The sequence below is a fragment of the Canis aureus genome, chromosome 3 (assembly GCF_053574225.1).
Source record: "Canis aureus isolate CA01 chromosome 3, VMU_Caureus_v.1.0, whole genome shotgun sequence".
In the NCBI taxonomy this organism is placed as follows: Eukaryota; Metazoa; Chordata; class Mammalia; order Carnivora; family Canidae; genus Canis; species Canis aureus.
Window position 1 is genome coordinate 11,895,716 of NC_135613.1, and position 21,793 is coordinate 11,917,508.

The 21,793-nt window shown below is 41.2% G+C and overlaps 1 protein-coding gene and 1 long non-coding RNA gene across 8 annotated transcripts in view; one reads left to right on the top strand and one right to left on the bottom strand.

Annotated features, from left to right (window-relative positions):
• HYDIN (HYDIN axonemal central pair apparatus protein) overlaps positions 1-21,793 on the top strand; it is a 384,136-nt gene that overhangs the window by 33,997 nt on the left and 328,346 nt on the right. For 4 of the 5 annotated variants that reach the window (XM_077889900.1, XM_077889907.1, XM_077889902.1 and 1 more), the window contains exon 1: positions 19,280-19,360. The exons of the other annotated variant lie outside the window; for it this stretch is intronic. The gene's annotated coding sequence lies outside the window, so the exon portion shown is untranslated. Of the gene's footprint in view, positions 1-19,279; positions 19,361-21,793 lie in introns of those variants that run through there. 5 annotated transcript variants of the gene reach the window in all.
• LOC144308985 (uncharacterized) lies at positions 15,360-19,271 on the bottom strand. Of its 3 annotated transcripts, none has more exons than XR_013375147.1 (3): positions 19,002-19,271; positions 16,444-18,170; positions 15,360-15,700 (listed from the first exon to the last, which is right to left on the bottom strand). It is a non-coding gene; the product is annotated as an uncharacterized LOC144308985 (long non-coding RNA). The 3 variants fall into 3 exon arrangements; XR_013375148.1 differs by having other exon boundaries at positions 16,444-17,040; positions 19,002-19,264; XR_013375146.1 differs by lacking the exon at positions 19,002-19,271 and having other exon boundaries at positions 16,444-18,995.

Genomic DNA, 21,793 nt, shown 5'->3' on the forward strand with positions numbered 1-21,793 from the left:
TTCATTCTTCTGCATGTGGATGTCCAATTTTCCCAGCACCATTTATTGAAGAAACTGTCTTTTTTCTAGTGGATAGTCTTCCCTCCTTTGTCGAATATTAGTTGACCATAAAGTTGAGGGTCCACTTCTGGATTCTCTATTCTGTTCCATTGATCTATGTGTCTGTTTTTGTGCCGGTACCACACTGTCTTGATGACCACAGCTTTGTAGTACAACCTGAAATCCGGCATTGTGATGCCCCCAGCTCTTGTTTTTTTTTTTTTTTTTTTTTTTTTTAATATTCCCCTGGCTATTCAGGGTCTTTTCTGATTCCACACAAATCTTAAAATAAGTTGTTCCAACTCTCTGAAGAAAGTCCACGGTACTTTGATAGGGATTGCATTAAACATGTAAAATTGCCCTGGTTAACATTGACATTTTCACAATATTAATTCTTCCAATCCATGGGCATGGAATATCTTTCCATCTCTTTGTGTCTTCCTTAATTTCTTTCAGAAGCATTCCGTAGTTTTTAGGGTATAGATCCTTTACCTCTTTGGTTAGGTTTATCCCTAGGTATCTTATGCTTTTGGGTGCAATTGTAAATGGGATTGACTCCTTAATTTCTCTTTCTTTAGTCTCATTGTTAGTATATAGAAATGCCACTGACTTCTGGGCATTGATTTTGTATCCTGCCACGCTGCCAAATTGCTGTATGAGTTCTAGCAATCTTGGGATGGAGTCTTTTGGGTTTTCTATGTAGAGTATCATGTCATCTACAAAGAGGGAGAGTCTGACTTCTTCTTTGCCCATTTGAATGCCTTTTATTTCTTTTTGTTGTCTGATTGCTGAGGTTAAGACTTCTAGTACTATGTTGAATAGCAGGGGTGAGAGTGGACATCCCTGTATTGTTCCTGACCAAGATCACATTCTTAATACATTTATTTCTACTGGTTTTTAAGACTACAAAAATAGAAAGTTAGAGTTAAATGTATTGAAAACATAATTTAATTTTAGCTGAGGAGCTCAGGGGCCCAGACTTTGCAAGTACACACGTTCTCCCTCAATCAGTTCTTCCATATTGTGTGCATGTCAGTGGGGGAGGGGGAAATGGAGGTGAGTGGAGTCCCAGAAGCAAGCCTCTTGCTTTTCTGCTTTTTCTCTCCCTCGAAAAAGTACAGGATCAGAATGAATATCTTCAAGTGGAAAGGCAGCTGATTTCGAGGGCTTAAACATGAGCTGGGGAGAAGCTGTGGATCTTCCTCAATGCACAAAGGAAAGCAAGCTCTTAAGTAAACCATCGTGAAGAACTTAAATTATTGATTAGGAGGGGGATTTAACTTGTCAGGAAGCATTTTTATTAATTTTAGCACATCCTCTTGATATTTGTGTGTCTGTGTCTATGTTTGCGTATTGGAAGTTGTTACACTCAGAAACTAAAGGTTGAGTAGTGTATATACTCTTTTAATTATAATTCAGTTATCAGCTGGGACCTCCCTAGTCTTAGGAAGTTTAGGGAAACTTGATTCAAATACTCCCTTTTACAGCCTGGCTAGAGTTGGCCTGGACCAGAGGGCATCCTTGGAATGCTAGGAATGCTAACGCCAAACCACTGCACACTGGTTGCCCCAAGCTCCACTGAGTCAGGAGCCCTCCAGCACTTCATGGATTTCCAAGAAAGATTCACCTCGCACTATGCATTTAATGAAGTATGCAGCTCTCCCAAAGACTTAAGGGGTCACATAGACCCCCGAACAGCTGTCAACCATGTCTTTGGCTGCTTAGTGTCCCTCTTTCTCTTCCCTGCAACCTTGATTGCAGTCAGCAGCTTTGATTTCTTTGTCTCATCCAGACTCTTTCTGCCTCTCAAGGTCAATGGTGGCAGGGGTCCCACATTTTATCCCATGAGGATATACCACGAAATTTCTTTTTTTTTTTAAATTTTATTTATTTATTCATAAGACAGAGAGAGAGAGAGAGAGAGAGAGAAAGAAGGCACAGACACAGGCAGAGGGAGAAGGGAGAAGCAGGCTCCATGCAGGGAGCCTGACGTGGGACTCGATCCCGGGTCTCCAGGATCAGGCCCTGGACCCAAGGCGGCGCTAAACCGCTGAGCCACCCGGGCTGCCTACCACAAAATTTCTTAACAAAGGTGGGTCTCATCCACGAGAAAATCTTAAGCCAGCTATGTAGAGAATAAAATTGTGCCTATTACATTACATAATAAATATCTTATACAAACATGGATGAAAATTTCTGACCTGATTTGGGAAGAATTAAGCCATCTTCTTTTTTTTTTAAGATTTTATTTATTTATTCATGATAGACACACAGAGAGAGAGGCAGAGACACAGGCAGAGGGAGAAGCAGGCACCATACAAAGAGCCTGATGTGGGACTCGATCCAGGGTCTCCAGGATCACGCCCTGGGCTGCAGGCAGCACTAAACCACTGCGCCACCGGGGCTGCCTAAGCCATCTTCTTTCTGTCTCTTTGCCCAGATCTTATAAGATAAAAGTCCACCCCCGATTACACATTTTTTGCTCTTTTCTCCTGGAGTTTATTAGGAAGGGCTAAACTAAGAAAAGAGCTTAACTCTCTTCTTGTTTTAGGGACATCATGGAATTTTACTCAGAAGTATGTGGCTTGATGCATTAGCGAACCCCTCAGGATACTGGCTTTGCAAGGGGAATTGTGTCTGCATCTTAAAAATCAAGTGATGCATTTTTCCTAATGGGAAGCATTAAAGATTCAAGTCTGATTTGTACCAGACACCATAATAATGAGAAAGTTGTCAAAGCCATTTATCAAGAAAGAGCTAGAGGGAGATCAGGTCAGATGGATGAGACTCTGGGTGACCTGGAGCCTCTGAGTAGGGATCCTGTTTCTCTTGGAATGGGCACATCTGAGCAAGGTTGGGAAACTGTTTGGGGTGGAGGTCAGAAGTCTCACCTGGCTTTCATTTCTTCTTACTCAACATGTCTGGACTCAGAGTCCACTTGAAAAGTTGTGCTTTGGTCACTGGAGAATAATAATAATGATAATGACTAACATTTATTGCATGCTTACTATATAGCAGACACAGTGTTTAATGTATACATGAAAAGATGCTCAGCTTTATTGAGTCACCAGAAAAATACAAACTGAAACTATAGGGTGATAATACTACATACCATTAGAATAGAATGGCCAGGGACATCTGGGTGGCTGAGCAGTTGAGCGTCTGCCTTCAGCTCAGGGCATGTGATCCTGGAGTCTGGGATAGAGTTCTACATCAGGCTCCTTGTGGGGAGTCTGCTTCTCCCTCTGCCTGTCTCTGCCTCTCTCTCTCTCTCTCTCTCTCTCTGTGTGTGTGTGTGTGTCATGCATGAATAAATAAATAAAATCTTAAAAAAAATAGAATGGCCAAAATGAAGACATCACTAAATACCAAGTGTTGGTGAGAATGTACAGCCACTAAAGTCTCATATACTACTACTAATAGGAATTTAAATCGGAACAACCACTTTGGAAAATTGGTTGGTGTCTGCTAAAGCTGATACCCTCTGACCAAGAGATTCTACTTAACCCAGAAATTGTATACATATTTTACATATATTTATGTATACATATTTTACGTATATTTATGTATAAGAAATTTCAAAGTGGTACTATTTGTAAAAGCCCCAAAATGGAAACAACTGAAACCTCCATCAAGAGTAGAATGGATAAATAAATTATAGAATATTCACAAAACATTCTACTATATAGCAATCGGGATGAATAAACTCCAACTACATGCAACACTGGATGAATCTCACTTACCTAACAGTAGCTTGATGAGGTAGTTCTTATTCTTCCTCTCATTTTACAGATGAGGAAAGTGAGTGCTGAGAGGGTACATTACTGCTGGAGCCCACAAAACTTGGCAGTGAAGTAGTTGGGATTCAAACCCTGGCATCTGAGTTCTGTCCTTTAAGCAATATGTACCACTGCTCCACGCCTCTAGCCATACAAACAGCAGGCGTTTAATGTGTGTGCTGCTTTGATGTTAACACACCCAAAGGCACAGAGTGGAGCTGGTACAGGCTGGTCCTGCAAAAGGCGTCTGTCTACCAGCTAAGTCTGATTACCACGTGCCAGGCTTCATACAAGTGCTTCACCTAGAATATAATGTTTGATCTTCACAACAGTTCCTTTGCAGTGGGTACTGTTGCACCCATTTCCATTTTTACAAAAGCGGAAACAGATATGGAGAGGTAAAGTAATTGTCACCTATCCAAGTGACGAGCAATATCACTAGTATGTGATGCGGCCAGAATTCAAAGCCAAGTCTGCGTACTACAGAGTCTTTACCCTTTATTATCTCACCACATGCCTCTCCTCCATACCAACCAGGGCAGCAAAGCCACAGAGCCAGAGTCCAGCAGGAACTACTGCTTCTGGTCATAGAACTTGAGTTCTTTGAACTTTATCAGTTGACAAAAGCAATGAGAATTTGAGACCAGCCCCCTGAGGGTTCACGAGGTCAACTGGCTTCTGAGCAAAATATCTACCATAGATTGTCTTTGCCCACTTCCAAGGGAAGAAGAAGCTTGCATCTCCACAGGAGGAAGATCACAGTTAAGTTGTCATTTTCATCATGTCATATCAAGAGTGTAAGCAAACTTTTCAAAATGTCAGCATATAATAACTCTTTCCTCTTCTCAAATTTGTGTTCCTATCTGTATTTTGTATCTCAGTTAATGGCATCACCACACACATAGTCATGAAGACTACAAATTGCATCTGCTATTTCTTCTCCATCTTCCATCCAACTAGCCATACTTATCAATTACTAAGATACTAGTGTCTTGTCGCTTTCTATTTTTCCCTGTCTCTCATTCACTCTGTCTCTGGTTAACTCTGTGTTATTTTTTCCATAAACCGTTACCATAGCACCCTACCTAGTCTCTCTGATTCCATTTCCTTACCTCTCCATGTCATTCCTCCTCATTGGTCTAATATCAACTCTGCCTTCAGAAATCTCAGAATGGTTCCCCATCACATACAGAATAATGTTTATATTATTGGTGTGGAATTCAAGGATCTTCTAGTGCTAGCTCTGAGTAACCTTGTTTGCCATTGTAAATATTCGTTGCCTTACTCTTACAGTTAATGTTATTTTGGAATTTATTTATCTCAAAATTAAATGTTTTCTCAAATCTCCCCCCATTAGAGTAAAGGAAACGGTGTGTTGTATGTATGTGTATGGTATGTGTACCTCACTGGCCATATGTTCCTCTCCACACCATGACTTTCTCTGGACAAAAGAGCTACCCATGACTTCAAGTCTGATATGACTAGGACAGGTCCACTTGCTGCATAGTTTGTATCAAATTAGGAAAGATGAGAGGGAAAAAGAAGGTAAGGAGGAAATACAATTTCTCAGAAGTATATGTATGCTCAACAAAACCTCTACTTGCTTTCCTTCCTCTGGAATTAGAACTATAACCTCTATTCTCTTACACTCTCTGTGGGTCAGAAGTCCTGGCACAACTTAGCTGCTCCTCTGGCTCTGGATTTCCCACAGGGCCACAATTTCTAAAATTTACTGGCTAAACCTTAACTACTTCAAACTTCTATAGCTCTGAGAGCTTTTGTCACACTCCGGGAATGGTGTTTAAATGAACATTAAATTCCTTCATTGTGCTTGAATGTATAATATGGTTGTCTGAAATTTTAATAAGCAAAAGAAATTGGCTTTCAAATTCTATCTGCCAATTATTCATGCAAGTCCACGATCTTCATTATTAAAGTTTAGAAGTGCACGAAGAATTGGTCAAAGTCTCCTAGGTGCTTGCTGAGGAATGCATAAGCAGTCTAGACCAGAGACCATTTTTTATGCCCAGCCCTAGATGAAGAGAAAGGCCAACAGAGGGAGGGAAACAAGAGCAGAGAGAGTGGGAACTACGGGCCCAGGAGTGCTCACAGGCAAGATTTTGGATAAGTCATTGAATTAATTAATCAGGAAGATTAATGCTCTCTTGGCATACTTATAAATATTGAGCTCTTAGCAGCTCAGTGAATCTGTGTTATGGGAAAAGGCAGAGACTGTGCAGAAATAGTCACACTGATTCAGAAACTATTTTCATTTTCAGAGCTTCTAAATGATGAAATTATTTTCTGAGAGTGGAATAAGAGCTGTTACTCTGGGATGGGAAACATCCACGGATCCTCTAATAAAAGCAGCTACTGTGACCAAACCATTGATGTTTTCACAGCCTCTGGGAATCCCATTTATCCATGGTGTAGAATGCTTTCATCTTACGTGACTTCAGATAATTCTGTGTTGCCCATGGCAGAAGGAAAGGCCATTTTTTAAGGGGTTAGGTAGTAAGGTGCAGACACTGACAGACCAAGACAGTTGGTCAGAAATAGGAAGAACACATGGGCAGAACAAATCACGTAATTCCACTATATCCGTGTGACTTAGAAACACACACACTCACCATCCACCCATGGGTATGTCAGCTGTGTTCCTCCACTAGGCTTCCAATTTTCCCTTGTTAATACTAAGAATTCTTTGAAATACTCACTTTTGGTGTATTATCCATGTTGTGACTACCTTTATTAGTGCAGATAGGCAATACTTGATTTAATAAATGGTCTGTGATGTTGCTGCTACCTGATTTTAATTTTTATTTCTCTTCCCCCCAACACCTCCATTCCGATAAGGGGGATTTTTTTTCTTAAATCCTAACATAATTTTAGATTTTACCTTGCATTTCACTGCTTAAGCAGCATGAAGTAAAAGTCATTGCCCTCAGATTTCAAAGTCATAACTGTCTCTATAGGGTCAGCAACTAGGACCAAATCATATTAGGGTCATCCTGGCTGTGGTTAATCCCTCTGATATGTCCATCTGCTTTTCTAATGAGGCCAGGGGCCTGAGGACGCTCCAGAGCCTCAGGGTTGGTCTAATGGGAAGAGGAGGGCAAATGAGGTGCATTTAAATTTGTTTTCTTATTTACTTTTAACATTCAGCCTGGTCAGCTTACGAAAGACCGCTAGCTTAGTGCCTGCCTCCTTCTGGCTTTTTCCCATGGCGTGATGATAGAGGCTCTATCTTTTATATTTAGTCTGGCTGGAGAATAAACAACTGAAAAATCTCCTCTCTTTATCCCTGGTATCTGACACAGCTGATACAGTCTTGAATTCTAGGTATCTGAGAAATACGTGTTTAAATGAATGAATATGTGAGTTCTTATATATGCCTCTCCATTTCTGTAACAGGATATTATGATTATCAGAGCAAATTTTTATATGGACTCAAATATTTCTTTCTATTTTGCAGGGGCTAGGGGTGGGCAGGCACAGAGAGAATCTCAGGTGGAGCCCGACCCGGGGCTGGGTCCCACAACCCTGGGGTCATGACCTGAGCTGAAATCAAGAGTTGGACAGTTAACTAACTGAGCCACCTAGGCGCTCCCAAACATTTCTTTCTTCTCTTCTGGGTCATCTAGACATTTTGCACATCCTTCCTCATTTTGCCAGAAAGAGAATCTGACCGTTGTCTCACCTTTCCTCTTAAGTCCGGGTAGCAGCTCACCCCCATTTTCTCCTCTTTATAGTTCTTGGCTTTGTCATTCTCCCATCTTTCATTCCCAAGCACCTAAGATTACATTTTATCTTCAAAATTGCCTTCTTCACCATGGCTAAGCCCGGATGAGCCATTTATAGGAATGTGGTATGTAGCCCCACATCTGGAAGCTTCACCCCTCTTTTCCCTCTGCTCCCTGGGGTTCTGTTTGTTTCCAGTGGCATCCCCAGGGCCTGGCATGGAGGCAGCTCTCATGAATAGCTGTTGGATATATTAAATAAGGTTTTGGTGACCCCCCTCCCTGCCAGTGGCTGGCATGATCTGCTTTAGAGCAAGGACTCAGTATACTATATGAAGAATCCATCAAAGCACATGAATAAGTGAGTCAAAATTTTACTGGTCCTTCAATGGCTACTTCAAGTTCAACTTCATTTGAAGCTTTCTTGAAGAATCCAGCCAACCAGTCTTTCTCTTCTTAACCAGTCTTGTATTAGTGAATCTTTTAATATATTATTACAGTGATGTTTATTTTGTGATGTATTATTATTGCACATTAATTTTTGTGTGTCTCAGTGTCCCATCTCCCCTTGATTGCAAAGCTTCATTGGGAGCTAATTTTTATGGGATTTGAAGTTTATACAATTTTGGAAGCCCTTTAGTATAAATACAAACTAGAAACAAAACTGAATTTTTTAAAAAGGATGAGTTGTAACAAACTTAAAACTTAAAAAAACCCTGATAAGTACCACACACGTCGCAAAATAAAAAATAAGATTTTATTCATTAGCCCCCTGCTGCATTTTTGTGATTTTCTTCTGTACTCATCTGCCTAATCTTTTTTTTTTTTTTTTAAGATTTTATTTGTTTCTTCATGAGAAACACATAGAGAGAAAGGCAGAGACATAGGCAGAGGGAGGAGCGGGCTCCCAGCGAAGGTCTCCATCCCAGGACCGTGGGATCATGCCCTGAGCCGAAGGCAGACGGACAACCACTGAGCCACGCAGGTGCCCCTTGTCTGCCCAATCTTTGACTGCCTTTTCATATAATAGTGGTTTTGTAGTATCATTTTCTAGAGAAAATAGACAGTTCAGTCTTTTCTCTAGGATGGTTGATAATAACTGGTGTTTTTAATTATTGCTTAGTTTCCTATATATTTTTGTGTGCTATCTCACACATAGACATATTTACTCTTTGCAGTTCTGCGATACCTGTGGGCTCTACAAACACAGGGACTCTATTTTGTTAGAGCTTATTCAAAACGAGAAGAAAGCATAGTGCTTCTGTAATCATATACAGTGCATTATCAAGTACTTTCCTAGCAAGAGAAAATTTGGATTTTTGCCTGAGTATTGATAAGAATGAAAGCCTCTGCTTAAAATGATACATACCTCATAATTGGTAGATTTTTTCACAGATGAGCTCTCAGCCCAGCCCTTTGAAACTATATGTCTTCTTGACCACATGTGTTTGATTCCATATGATTTTTCATATCAGTCCCTGATCCTGGGTGTTCACACCTACTACTTTTTAAATTATGACTCATGGCTTACAGACACAACAAGTGTCTGGTGTCTCCTCATGACAGGCATTTCTCCCTGGGTCTTCTCTTGACAGTTAATCAACAGTCCTGTTGGCATGTCTTGGATTTACATTTTTAGGAAGTCTAAAACAATGAAGTCTGTTTTAAATTCCCTTTCAAACCAGACATAGTCTATATTGACTAATCCTCAGGACATGAAGCAAGATATATTTCCTCCCTACAAACAAGACAGTGGGTAATTAAACATGATGCTGACAGTTTTTATTCCTAGGCCCTGTAAGAACATTATAATTCATCTTTTAATTGTTGAGCTGAGTCTGATGTCCTAGCAGAAGTCCAGTTCCCCAAATTGAATAAATAGAAATTGCTCATAGCAGAGGGGCAGACACAGAAGATGGAGTGCCTACAGAACTAGATGAGGAAACAGGGTCACATCATCCTGACCTTAGATTCAGGCCAGGCCGACCTAAGTCTTGCCACTTTACTGCATGTGTAATTTGGGCAAGTCACTCGTGCTTTCGATCCCTCAGCATCTCATTTATGAAATGAAAAGACTAACCTACTGTGGGCTTGTGAGGATTCATGTTTGCAGAGCACTTTTACAGAAGCATGGGATAAGAACTTCAGAATGTTAGGTATCATTTCTTTTAACATTTCTTTCTCTTCTAGGTCTATCTAGCTATCTAACATCTTTGGTTATTTAAGCCTTTTCCCAGAATCCAGCCTCTCCAACTGGTTTTCAAAATCAACTTTTTTTTTTTTTTTTGATAACAGGGTTCAGGACTAAGTCATTTTCTGCAGCATTTTGCAAATAATAATCTCTCCCATTCATTTAACAATCTACTATTTATAAAGTGTTTTTCTTTGCTACTCAGGCTTCAGAATGATCCTCTCTCTAATGGTGGTGTCAACGAGCTCACCATGCTCTGCCCTTCCCCTGCCCCTGCCAGGCTGGTGCCCAGCAAGCCTGCCACACTAGTAGCTCCTCCCTTGTAGATGTCTGGCTGCCCCTGCTGGTCATCCAGATCTCACCTCTGGGGTCACCTTTTCACAGGGGTCCCTGGCTCACCTCCTTAGCTATTCTCCCTCATAGTGTCCTAGTTTACTATTTCATAGCACTTTTCACATCTGATACTTTACTTGTTTATTTTTTTATCTAAATTCTTATGCTATAACATGAACCTTGTGAAAACAGAAATGTTTTCCTCTGTTTCCTTAGGGCATGCATTCTCAATAGGTATGATATCATCCCCAAGGGACAAAAACTGGTTCTTGAGGAGGCAAAAAAATCACTTAAAAAAAAAGATTTTATTTATTCATGAGAGACACAGAGAGGCAGAGACATAGAGAGAGAAGCAGATTCTCTGTAGGAAGCCTGATGCAGGACTCGATCCCAGGACCCCAGGATCATAACCTGAGCCAAAGGCAGATGTTCAACCAGTGAGTCACACAGATGCCCCCAAATCTCACTTTTCAATGTGTAGAACACAGGTGTATATATAGTACATAGACTGATATACAGTATATACATGTTATGAAAATTTGGGAAGCATAATTATAACAAAAGTGTCTAAAAAGTTTCCTTAGGGAAACCATAGTGAATAAAAAAGGTTGAGAACACTGCTTTATAGGATAGAACACAGCATAGCTCATAAATAATATTTTTTGAATGTCTGAATTGTGCCATTTGATAGTAGCTGCAGAAACTGAGATTCGGAGAGGTGAAGTAGCTAGCCTCAGGACCAAAAGGTGATGGATAGTAGAACTGAGTCCCCGACCTACGTTTCCTGGCTCTTGTGCTTCTTATTCTAAGCCAACTAATAAATACCCAACATATGCTTTTTGAACATATTAGACATTTTTACAAGAGGAAGCAAAACAAGCTTATATTTTCTAAGTGATACAATCAATGATCTCAGACATTACATTTAGAAAAGTTCCTCTAGTCTTCTTTTATGAGTTATATGATGCGTTCTACATGACTCATCTTTGAAATGGAACTCAATGCCATCTCCTGCTCTTGGTAAAATATGAATAAAAAGGTGGAAAATATTTGTAGTGTGTTAGCAATTGTTTCACAGCATCTGTGGGCCAAAAGAAATAGCCAACAATTCCATTTATTAAGTAATCAGGTCCAGATAACTTTTTTTTAATATCATCTATTATTTATTGATTTCAGTCACAAATACACCAATGTACTGTTTCCTTTTTTTTTTTTTTTAAAGTACTGTTTCCTAACAAAGTGAGATGCTTAGTAGTACGGGAGAATACCAAGTTATGACAGAGATGCTGCCTTTAAGGACCTTATCAAAATAACTAATATTCACAATGCAAATATTTTATGCCAAGGTGAGGTGCCGACAAAACTACACACTAAGGGATTCAAACAAATCTCAAAAGAAGTAAGCACCGAGAGATTCAAATGAATCTGAAAAAAAACTTCACAAAATTAAATGAGGTAATACATGCAAAGCCCTTAGAACCCTTAGTGCTTGGATATGTGACAGGGACTCCAGTATGTTCACAACCCCACTCCCCAGCCAGAAACCCCATGCCTCAGACTTCATTGCAGTCCCTATGCCCCCAAACTTTAATCTTTCGATCCTGAATGTGTCTGAAAGCTTGTAAACAGGCGGAGACGGGACATTGGTCATAAGCTTTATATACATACACTGAATCATTCTATTTAATGAGCTCACAGTCCAAGTTCTACAACTGCTGTGAGTGACCGCACACACAGGTTATCTACTTTCTTTCATCAGTGACTTTAGGTGGGATACTCCAAGGTACTGGATTTGGGACCTTGTTCCATGGTCGGGTGGCTCAATAGTTAAAACGTGGTTAGGCAGTCCAGAGGTCACAAGCTGCAAAATGTAGGATATAGTTCAGAGATTGTGTTTAATAGGCTGAGTGGGAAAAGGAAGAACGTAGATACCAAAGAAATTGGAAAGGAGCCTCCCACGGTACACACCTTCCTCCTCCGAGTTGGGAGTTACATGTGTTTCTGGTCACTGAAAATAAGGGAGCCTGAGAAGCCCCAGGTGAAGGGCACAGGGCCGCCGGCGCCCAGGCCGCTCATGCCTGGTTCTCCTCCGCGGAAGCAAGCCGCGGGCCTTTCTTTCCTTCCACAGACACCTGAGGAGTAGGGGTGGGGGCCGGGGCGGCGGGCAGCGACCCGGGGCCTCGGCGGGGGCGGGCAGGTCCAGATAACTTAATAAGCCCATATGTCCTAACGGCGTAGTGCTTGTTGATCACTGCACACTTTCTCAAGCCTTGGAATCATCATCACACACCGCCATTCTCATTTCCTGTGCCACATTAATTTTCAAGTGGTTCTTGTTTTCATCACAGCAGTTATTGGAAACCCCACTTTGACATGATTTGGTCATTGAAAACAGTATAATAATCTAGTGTTGAAACTGTGGACTATTAAGCTAGTAGTTTTCCAACAGATACATCTGTGATTCCTGTGAAAATTTAAAATATCCAGAGACACTCCTGTGAATTCAATGTAGTGCCCTGAGATGCCTCAGCACACACTTTGAGAAATGTGACACTAGACCAGGCATGAAGCTGGCTTGAGGTAGATTAGTGGCAAGAGAATTGGAAAGAAGTGGGAAAATCTGATGGTGTATGGAAGTGAAAAATTGAAGGCAGGGAAAACTTCTCTAAAAATGGCAAAGGAATAGGATGTGGGGATGGAGGAAAGAGGTTTGGAAAATGAAATTTGGGGCCTGGCTGAGAGAACTCCTATGTAGTAGAGGGCTTTGAGGACTCTTATTTTCTTAAGAATGACTACTGTCCTCCATATAGGAGTGGCCCTGGCCTCTGTACCATTCAGTGTGACTTGCCTCTGGCAGATGATTGAACTGGAGGAGTATGTTGCACTCAAGTCAGCCTAAGCCAGTTGGATTTTCCCTTCCAAGAATTTGTGATTAAAACTTACTGTGTTCATTTCCTATGATGGTGGCAAAAAATTACCACTAACTAGGTGGCTTCAAACAGCAGAAATTTATTCTTTCACAGTTCTGGAGGCTAGAAGTCTGAAATCAAGGCATAGGCAGGCCCACACTTGCTTTGGAGGCTCTGGGGAGAATCCTTTCTTGCCTCTTCCAGTTACTGGTGGCTGTTGGGGGCCCTTGGCTTCCTTGACCATACCACTCCAATCTCTGCTCTGTGCTCACGTTGCTACCTCTTCTTTATGTGTCTGTGACTTCTCTCATTCTACCTTTTACAGGGTTGATAGATTTAGGATGTAGCTGGATAATTTGGGATAATCTCATATTTCAAGACCCTTAATTACATCTGCAAAGACCTTTTTTTCCAAATAAGCTAACATTCATACAGTATGGGTAGTGGGATCTGAACATACCTTTTTCTTTTTTTTTTTTTTTTAATTTTTATTTATTTATGATAGTCACACACAGAGACAGAGAGAGAGGCAGAGACACAGGCAGAGGGAGAAGCAGGCTCCATGCACCGGGAACCCGATGTGGGATTCGATCCCGGGTCTCCGGGATCGCACCCTGGGCCAAAGGCAGGCGCCAAACCGCTGCGCCACCCAGGGATCCCCTGAACATACCTTTTTCAAAGCCACCATTTAACCCACTACCCTTGGAGACTTAGAGATACTTGGGCGCAGAGAGGATGGGTATCTATGGCATTGGGATGACTGTTTTGTAAGATTTGGGTAGGGGATGGAGACAGGTCTAAGGTGAAAAGAAAAAAATAACACAGGTATCTATAGAGAAGGAGAGGCATCTGGGCACAGGGAGAGGTAGGCAGACAGAGGAACCAGCCCTGCTTTGGTTCTGTTTAATTTTCCATTTCTTGGTTCCTATACCCTAAGGATCCAGCTGCCCTCAGGTCCTATGATTTAGGTGAATTCTTCAGTTAATTCTCCTATTGGCTTAAGATAGTTGGAGTGAGTTTCTCTAATTTTCAACCAAGAGCCTTGATGAAGGCAAAATAGCAGGAGGGTGGGAGATTGGTCTCAATTTTGGCAAACCTTCGGTCTCCTTAAGCCTGTGATTTATGCTACCCAAGCATCAACAGAAAATTTTGGCAGTGGCTACTCACAAAATGAGGCTGATTAGAATGTGTGTGTGTGTGTGTGTGTGTGTGTTTTAACACGAAACAGGAAAAAGTGGTTCATTTACTTCACTGTCTCAGAATGTGAGGAATTAAAATTTTTTCCTACAATAATCCCATCCTACACACTCCTCAGAGCACTTGAGAGAAATGTGTTTCACCTTGAGCTCCAGTGAAGGAAAACACAGGGATTTGCCCAGCATGGTCAGGATACAAAGGGACCAACTAGAACTCATGCCCTGTGAAAAACTGTTGGGAGACTTAGGTAAAATGGAGGACTTAGCCACAATGGATGTTTTTTAAACTGGAAAAATTGTCTCATAAAGGAGATCTAGGAGTCCTATTCTGTGTAATTTCAGGAAGAAGTTTTCAAAAATTTTCACTGTTCGAATATGGAGTGTCAGTGTGTGATCTTAGGTTTGAGAAAGTGTGAGAAGTAAGCAGCTTAAAGAAACAAAAGACTGAGCCCCTTGAGGGCAGGGACAGTATCGTATTTGCTGAGTACACTCAGTACCTAACATAAGCTCAGTGCTTAGTGGGTTCTCAGTCAAAGCTTGGTAAAGAGCAAGAGCTTAAGCAGAAGTCAGATGTCTTAAGCTGGTTTGGGTTGCTATGACAAAAATACAATACACCGAGTGAGTTGAACAGTTCTGGAAGCTGGGAAGTCTAAGATCAAGGTGTCAGCAGATTCAGTGTCTGCTGAGAGCCCACTTCCTGGTTTGTAGACTATCTTTTTGCTGTAACCTTACATGGTGGATGGGTTCTAGGGAGCTCTCTGCAGTCTATTTTATAAAGGCACTAACCCTGTTCATGAGGGCTTCACCCTCCTGATCGAATCACCCAATGGCCCCACTTCTTAATACCATCACACTGGGGGTTAGTGAATTTCAAATTTTGGATAATGACACAAATACTTAGTCTTTAGCACTGGTCAACTATTTGGAGGTGATGGCAAAGAGACAGAAAACTAGACTGAAGGGTGGTGATAATACTAATAGAATGATATTTTTCCTTTATTAAACACTTAGTTTATGTTATTGTCTCATGCTTCACCAATTGTATGCAGTAGTTGATCCTATTTTACAGGTGTGGTAACTTAACTACAGAGAGGTTACGTAGCAAACTCCACACAGGGAGTAAGTTCAGAACTGAAGTCATGTCATAATAATAAGAAAAATTATTGCTCATGTATTATTCTAAAAATTATATACACATTTATTTCTATGGCTCTTTACAGTGAATTCATGCTTTCTGGGTATGTGCCCCCTACGTTCTTGACCATGGCCCTTCTCTGCATGGGTCCCCTGGACCAGGATTGCTGAGGTGGGCTGGGTAGGCTTGAGGCCCCAGGGTAACAGGCCAACTTAACCACTCTGAAGTCTAAGGAGGTCTCAGTCTTCACTGCTCATTGACCCAGTGATCTGCTCACACCTTGGAAAGAAGAGGGCCTGGCCTCATCTCTTATCCCATACGAGTGTGAGGTTCTGTAGGGGTCTGGCAGATGCAGAATTGAGACAGTCTTCATCTTTCCTGTTGAAGGCACATAAATGGAAGTTAGCAAAGATCCCTAAATTTGATCCACTTATTAATGCCGAAATTAGTTTTCAGCGGGATATCCATTTCTAGATGCATGGCTTTTTAAACATTTTTGCATTTGTTTTTCCCTTTGTTGCCTGCCCACCTGTCTATCTAGCACTGAGAACAAGCCAGGCTTTCATCACCATGCAGCAGCTGCAGATAGACCCTGAGGGAATAGCAGCTCTCAGAAGCCCCAGAAAGGCCTCTAGGGGTTGGGGATTAAATGCCAGTCTTAGGTCTGGCTACGAGGTGCTATGCGACTTTAGATAATCTGTTTTTCTCCCTGTAATAATATGCACTTTAATCCTTAACTTTATACATCTTCTACTGCTCTGTACACTTCAAGAATAGCACATGTTCCTGCTTGTATTTATAGCCTGTCTCATATTTCTTCTGTAACCCTTAAGTCAGACAAGCATGACTTGTGGGCTGCAGTCATAAAGCAACTTGATTTTTGTCTTGTAGTTTCTTTTTTAAAATGTCTCTGTGGGACAAATTGTTTCCCTGTCTGTGGCTGAATTCAGGTGCCAAGACCTTTACAGACCCTCCTGGGTGTCAAGATCCAGTCTCAGTACAGTTGTTAAAATGTTATGTCCAAGGTGATGGTCAAAACTTTTAAGTATGGCTTCTCTCCTGTTTTAGTTTGGGCTGCTGCAAGTAGGAACGCTACAGCTGGGGAATGAGAGTGGGGTCACCTTCTTCTTTCCTGTTGTCTTCTACTTGGGCTCATTGCCAGCCTCTGCACCTGTGCCCCAAGTTGGGCAACTGTTTTCTGGCCCCGTTGGGATTGGAGCATGAAGAGGGAGGAAAGAAATAGACAATAAGAAAATTGTTATTTGTCTGATACTGCCATGATTAAGATGATACTTCTACTTGTGGGGCACTTTCAGGAATCTTTCAGAAAGCTTACCCTCATCACCAGGCATCTGTACCCTGTAGTTCTCATAATGGGGTCAAAGGCATCTCTTGTTTGCCTGGTCCTTGGCCCCTAGGAACCTAACAATCTTTGATGAAGTCTCTTGTTGCACCAGATTTTCCTCTCAGAATGGATCCAAAATGACCCTACCCGTCTTTCTTGTGTGGCCCATACCTGCTCTATAGAAAACCCCCATGCATTTTTTTTTTTTACCTTGATATATCCTGGGGGTTGGGGGCAGGTTGTCCCCAACCAACCAATTCTTCCTTTGCTGTCTGCTGACTAGTTCACCCATCTCTTGCCCTTTAGAACTTCCAGGTAGGATTCAGACACAAGCCCTCTGTGCCCTCTGATATGGCAAACTCACTGGTGGTCCCTGTAAAAACCTTTCTTTAGACTAGAGATTAGGAGATGGGGTTCACAGCTGAGCTCTCTTCCCCAGTCACCTTTTCCCGGACCTATTTTCTTTGGAAATTCTTGTTCTAGTTCTTCTATTTGAGGTTGCTGTCTATCCTGCTTTCAGTTGAAATGTCTCTTTCATTTTTTAAGATTATGTACTTACTTATTTATTTATTTATTTATTTATTTATTTATTTATTTAAAGTATCTCTACACCCAACATGGGGCTCAAACTCATGATCAAGAGTTATGTGCTCCTTTGATTGAACCAGCTAGGTGCTCCCTGAAATGTCTGTCTTAATATCTGTAATAAGATGTCACTTGTTTATTCAACTAGCATTAAGCTCCCACTAGACCAGTGCTAGCTAGTAGAAATATAATGCAAGCCACATACATAATTTAACACTTTCTAGCATTTCAACCTAATGATTAAAAACAAGAAACAAGTGAAAATAACTTTAATAATAATAATCTTGTTTAACCCAATATATCCAAAATGTTGTTTCAGTATGAAATCAATATTAAAAATTATTAATGAGATATTTTACAGTATTGTTTTGCACTATGTCTTTGAAATCTGCAGTTTATAGTTGCTTCACGTTCCAGTGTGGACCAGACACACACCAAATGCTCAATGGTCACATGTGTCTGGTGGCTACTGTAATAGACTGTATGGCGGTAGAGTGAGCTCTATAGGCAAGACGGGTGATCTTGGTCATCACTATATATCACAGTGCTTGGCATATGGTAAACACTGGATATTTGTGAAATAGAACTGGAATATAATAGAATGAAGAAATTATCCAGAAACTTGTTCAATGACTTTCCACACCATGTATAGTCTAAATCATTCAATTCTGCCTACATTAAGTTAGTCCACGTGGTTTGTAATTCATTTACCCCCTAAGCATTTATGCTTCATAAAGGCAGAGATGTTTTGCTCTTATCCTCACGATCCACTGTAGTTCCTAGTTTTGTGATATGGAGGTTCATGTAGTCAACGGATATTTATTTCGTGTCTGTGCCAAGCCAGTTATTTGGGGTGCTGGGGATCCTGTGTTGAGTCATATCCTCAGGGAGCTCACAGACAATACGGAGTCACAAGGGCTATGAAGGAAAGAAAGGGTGATATGATAGGGTGTGACTGGGGATGGGCGGGTAAAGGAGGAGGGAGAAGTTGCTAGTCCTTTGAAAAGCTAGATTAAGGTCAATCTGATAGTCTTTTCTCACACTCTTGCAAACTGTCTTCTTTTCAGCTGTATTGGCCTTTCATTTTTCTCCAACATTCATGTTCATTTCTTTTAACTGCTTTTCTTTTGCCTGTGTTGCTGTCTTCCTTGCTGGTGTCTTCTCTAGCTGGTGTCTTCTCACATCTTGGTTCAAATGCCATCTCCTCAGCGTGAACCTCTCTGACCACCCTGTTTATAGGGCATGTTACCTTAGACACTTTCTACCATATCACCACATTTTATATATTATCAGAAACTGAAATGATCTTGTTTATTCATCTGTTGTTTCCTACACCACAAGGAAAACTAAGAAATTAGGGCTTTTGTCTTTACAATTGCTATACTCCAGTGGCTAGAAAGGTGCTTCTTTGACAAATGTATGGCTCATAATTAATGATCAATAGTTATTGAATGAATGAATGAATGAATGAACGAATGAAAGTCAAGAGATAGTTCGAGTCTTTGAGAGATGTCTCAAGGCAGGATTTGAATGAAGCCACAGTCTAAATGAAGTCTGGGAAGAAACACACTATTTGTGTCTGTGATCTCTGAGAAGGAAGAAGGGGTTAATGCATATAGAAACTATTCGTTCCGACTGTCTTGGGTTCTGGCCCAGGCTCCTTTGAGAATCTGTACTTAGAGACCACCCTACCGGTTAAATGGATATAAGCTTTTACAGATAACTTAAGAAGGTTCATGCACATTTTACCTGAAGAGGTAAAATTGACTCCAAGTTAAACATTCCTGAGGAAATGCGAACCCTCACAGTACCACGGGGAGACACATGTTGAGTGAGATAACGCAGGAGCATCCTTCAAGAGGTAGGACGGGTGCCTGCTGACGGGGCCTCTAAAGACAGAGGGTGCCTGAAGAATTCCCGAGAACGAGTTCAAGTCCGCCCACCAGCGCAGCCAGGCAGTTGCTATGGACGCTGGCCTGCTCCAATCGCGCCGCGGCTTGCTCAGCTGCGCCGTCCGTGGTTGCTGTGGCAACGGATGGCAACAGCTCCGGCCCGACGAGAGGAGCAGGAGCTCGGAGCCGGGTGCGGGCCCCTGGGCGGCGGCGCCTGTGAGTTGGCAGCAGGGTCTTGGGGGGGAACAGGGCGCAGAGCTGACAGGCAGTCGGGGCTGCACGAGGGTCCGAGGTCCTGGCAGCGATCAAGGGGTCACCGCGCGAGGGGCTTAGGGACTGGCCGGGGCATCCTCTCCTCGTGCTCCCACCCTTCGTCTCAGGGCCCCTCAAGTTTTCCAGACCCCGCTCCTCCTCAGCCTTCCCCGGCCCCTTCTTCTCATTCCCATGACAATAGCAGAGCCTCCGACCGGGGTGTTCACTTTGCTTCTAACTTCTATTTAGCCCTGAGTCCTCGAAGCAATCATTTTTCAAAGATTTTGTGTTTTGTGGCCCAGGTGGGGTGCCACGCTCCCACCCCCTGGTCTTCTGCACTCTCCTTCCCAGGAAGACCGTGACGATCAATGTCTCATCTCACCAATACACCCTCAGATGTACTTCATCTAAATGGTCGCATTTCATAGCCACGGTCCTGCTCTAAAATGGTTCGTTTTAAGGATTAGCTCGCCTTTACAGTGGAGCATTCTAGGCCCAGCAAGTGCCCCATGATGAGGGCGAGTGAGTGCCTGTTGCTATGACTCACCACCTATGCTGGATGCCAGGTGTATTGTCCTCTGTGTGTGCTCAACTGTTTACCTTGGATTTGCTTCTTGCTCCCTTCCTCTAGTAAGTCTCGGCCTTTTCATTTCATAATATTTCAAATACTATGTATTTTATCAAGATGATTCTTCCCTACTCTTCTTTACTCCTTAAAGTAATCAACGTCCTACTTCATATCCAGTACTAAGGTATTTTGCAGGAGAAAAAAAAAATAGTGTTACCCACAGGATCTGTGACATACTCTTGATTAGGCTATTTGGTGGAGTCACATTTTACTCTGTTAGTTTCAGAAGTCATTGCTAAGAACAAAATTGGCCTCAGTCAGAAATATCCCTGGACAGTCCCTTAAATCACTTCGAACAAACCAGTTCAGAAATTGAACCATTGAAAAGCCTTCATTCTGAGAATATTTAAGATTCCAATTTATACACTTTTCCTATATGTCACCATAAATTAGTAGAAGGATAAATTTATCAGTTCCATTATGTCTTTATTCTTCTAAATTTTGCTGCGGCCCTCATTTCATACTTGCTTTCTTTTTTGACAATGTCAAGGAAGCTGGTACCATTTGAAGGGCTACCTGGACATTACTCTTTGCATGTTGGGCTAGTAAATCCTTAGAATCATTCATGTGTACTTTCCATGGTGTTCCCAGTCTGCACTGGACTGACAGGATTTTCCAGCAGTGACAAAACCAACACTAGCATTTTCAGGACTATCTCACCTCATTCTACAACCCACTGACGAGAACAGGAAAGACAACCACCCAACATTTAATTTAATTTAATTTAATTTAATTTAATTTAATTTAATTTTACCACCCAACTATTTTAAAGGTTATTTTTATGTCTTTTGATTTGGCTAAGTATGAATGTAGTTGAAATTCCATCATCCTCATTGATGTAATTTTCTTGGGGTCTTATTTTAGGGGTTGTATTTGCTCTGCGTAAGCATCACCATTTGGTATTTTCAGTGTTTGAAGAGTTTGTTTTTCTGATGAGAAAATAATGGTTATCACTTTGTTATAATTTACATTTGCCAGATTACTAGTGAGATTGAGCAGTAGATGTCTATTGACTTGTTGATAACTGATCTTCTGTGGATTGCCTGTCTTTATCTGTGCCCAATTTAAATTTGACCTTTTTGTATTGATTTTTAGGATTACTGTTCATACCCTGGATATTGATACTTTGTATGCCATGTTGAAATATAAATTAAATTAATATTTACTACTGGTATGTTCTTAGCTATTTTTTAAAGTCAGGTTTATGATGTATAATTTATATACTATAAAATTCACCTCTTTTAGATGTACAGTTCCATGATTTTTGAAAAATATATGGTCATGTAACCACTTTAATATATAGAATTATTCCATTGGCTCAAAAATTTCCCTTGTATCCAGTTGTCGTCAATCCCCTTTCCCTACCTCCAGCCCCTGGCAACCAATGATCTGATTTCCATTTCTGTATTTTCCAGAATATCATGTAAATGTATTCATAAAATACACAGCACTTTTTTGGTCTTGTTTTATTTAACACATTGATTCTAAGGTTTATACACACTGTTGCATGTAACAGTGGTTCATTCCTTATTGCTGAGTACTATTCAATTGAATGGATGTACCACCAGTCAATGGACTTCAGGTCGTCTCTCATATTTGGTGATTATGAATATATAAAGCTGCTATAAACATTCACATACAGGTTTTGTATCAATATATTTTATTCTGGAGTGGGATTGCTAGGTTCTATGGTAAGTATATGTTTAATTTTATAAGAAACTGCCAAACTGTGTTCCAAGTGACTGTACCTTTTTGCCCTTCTGCCAGCA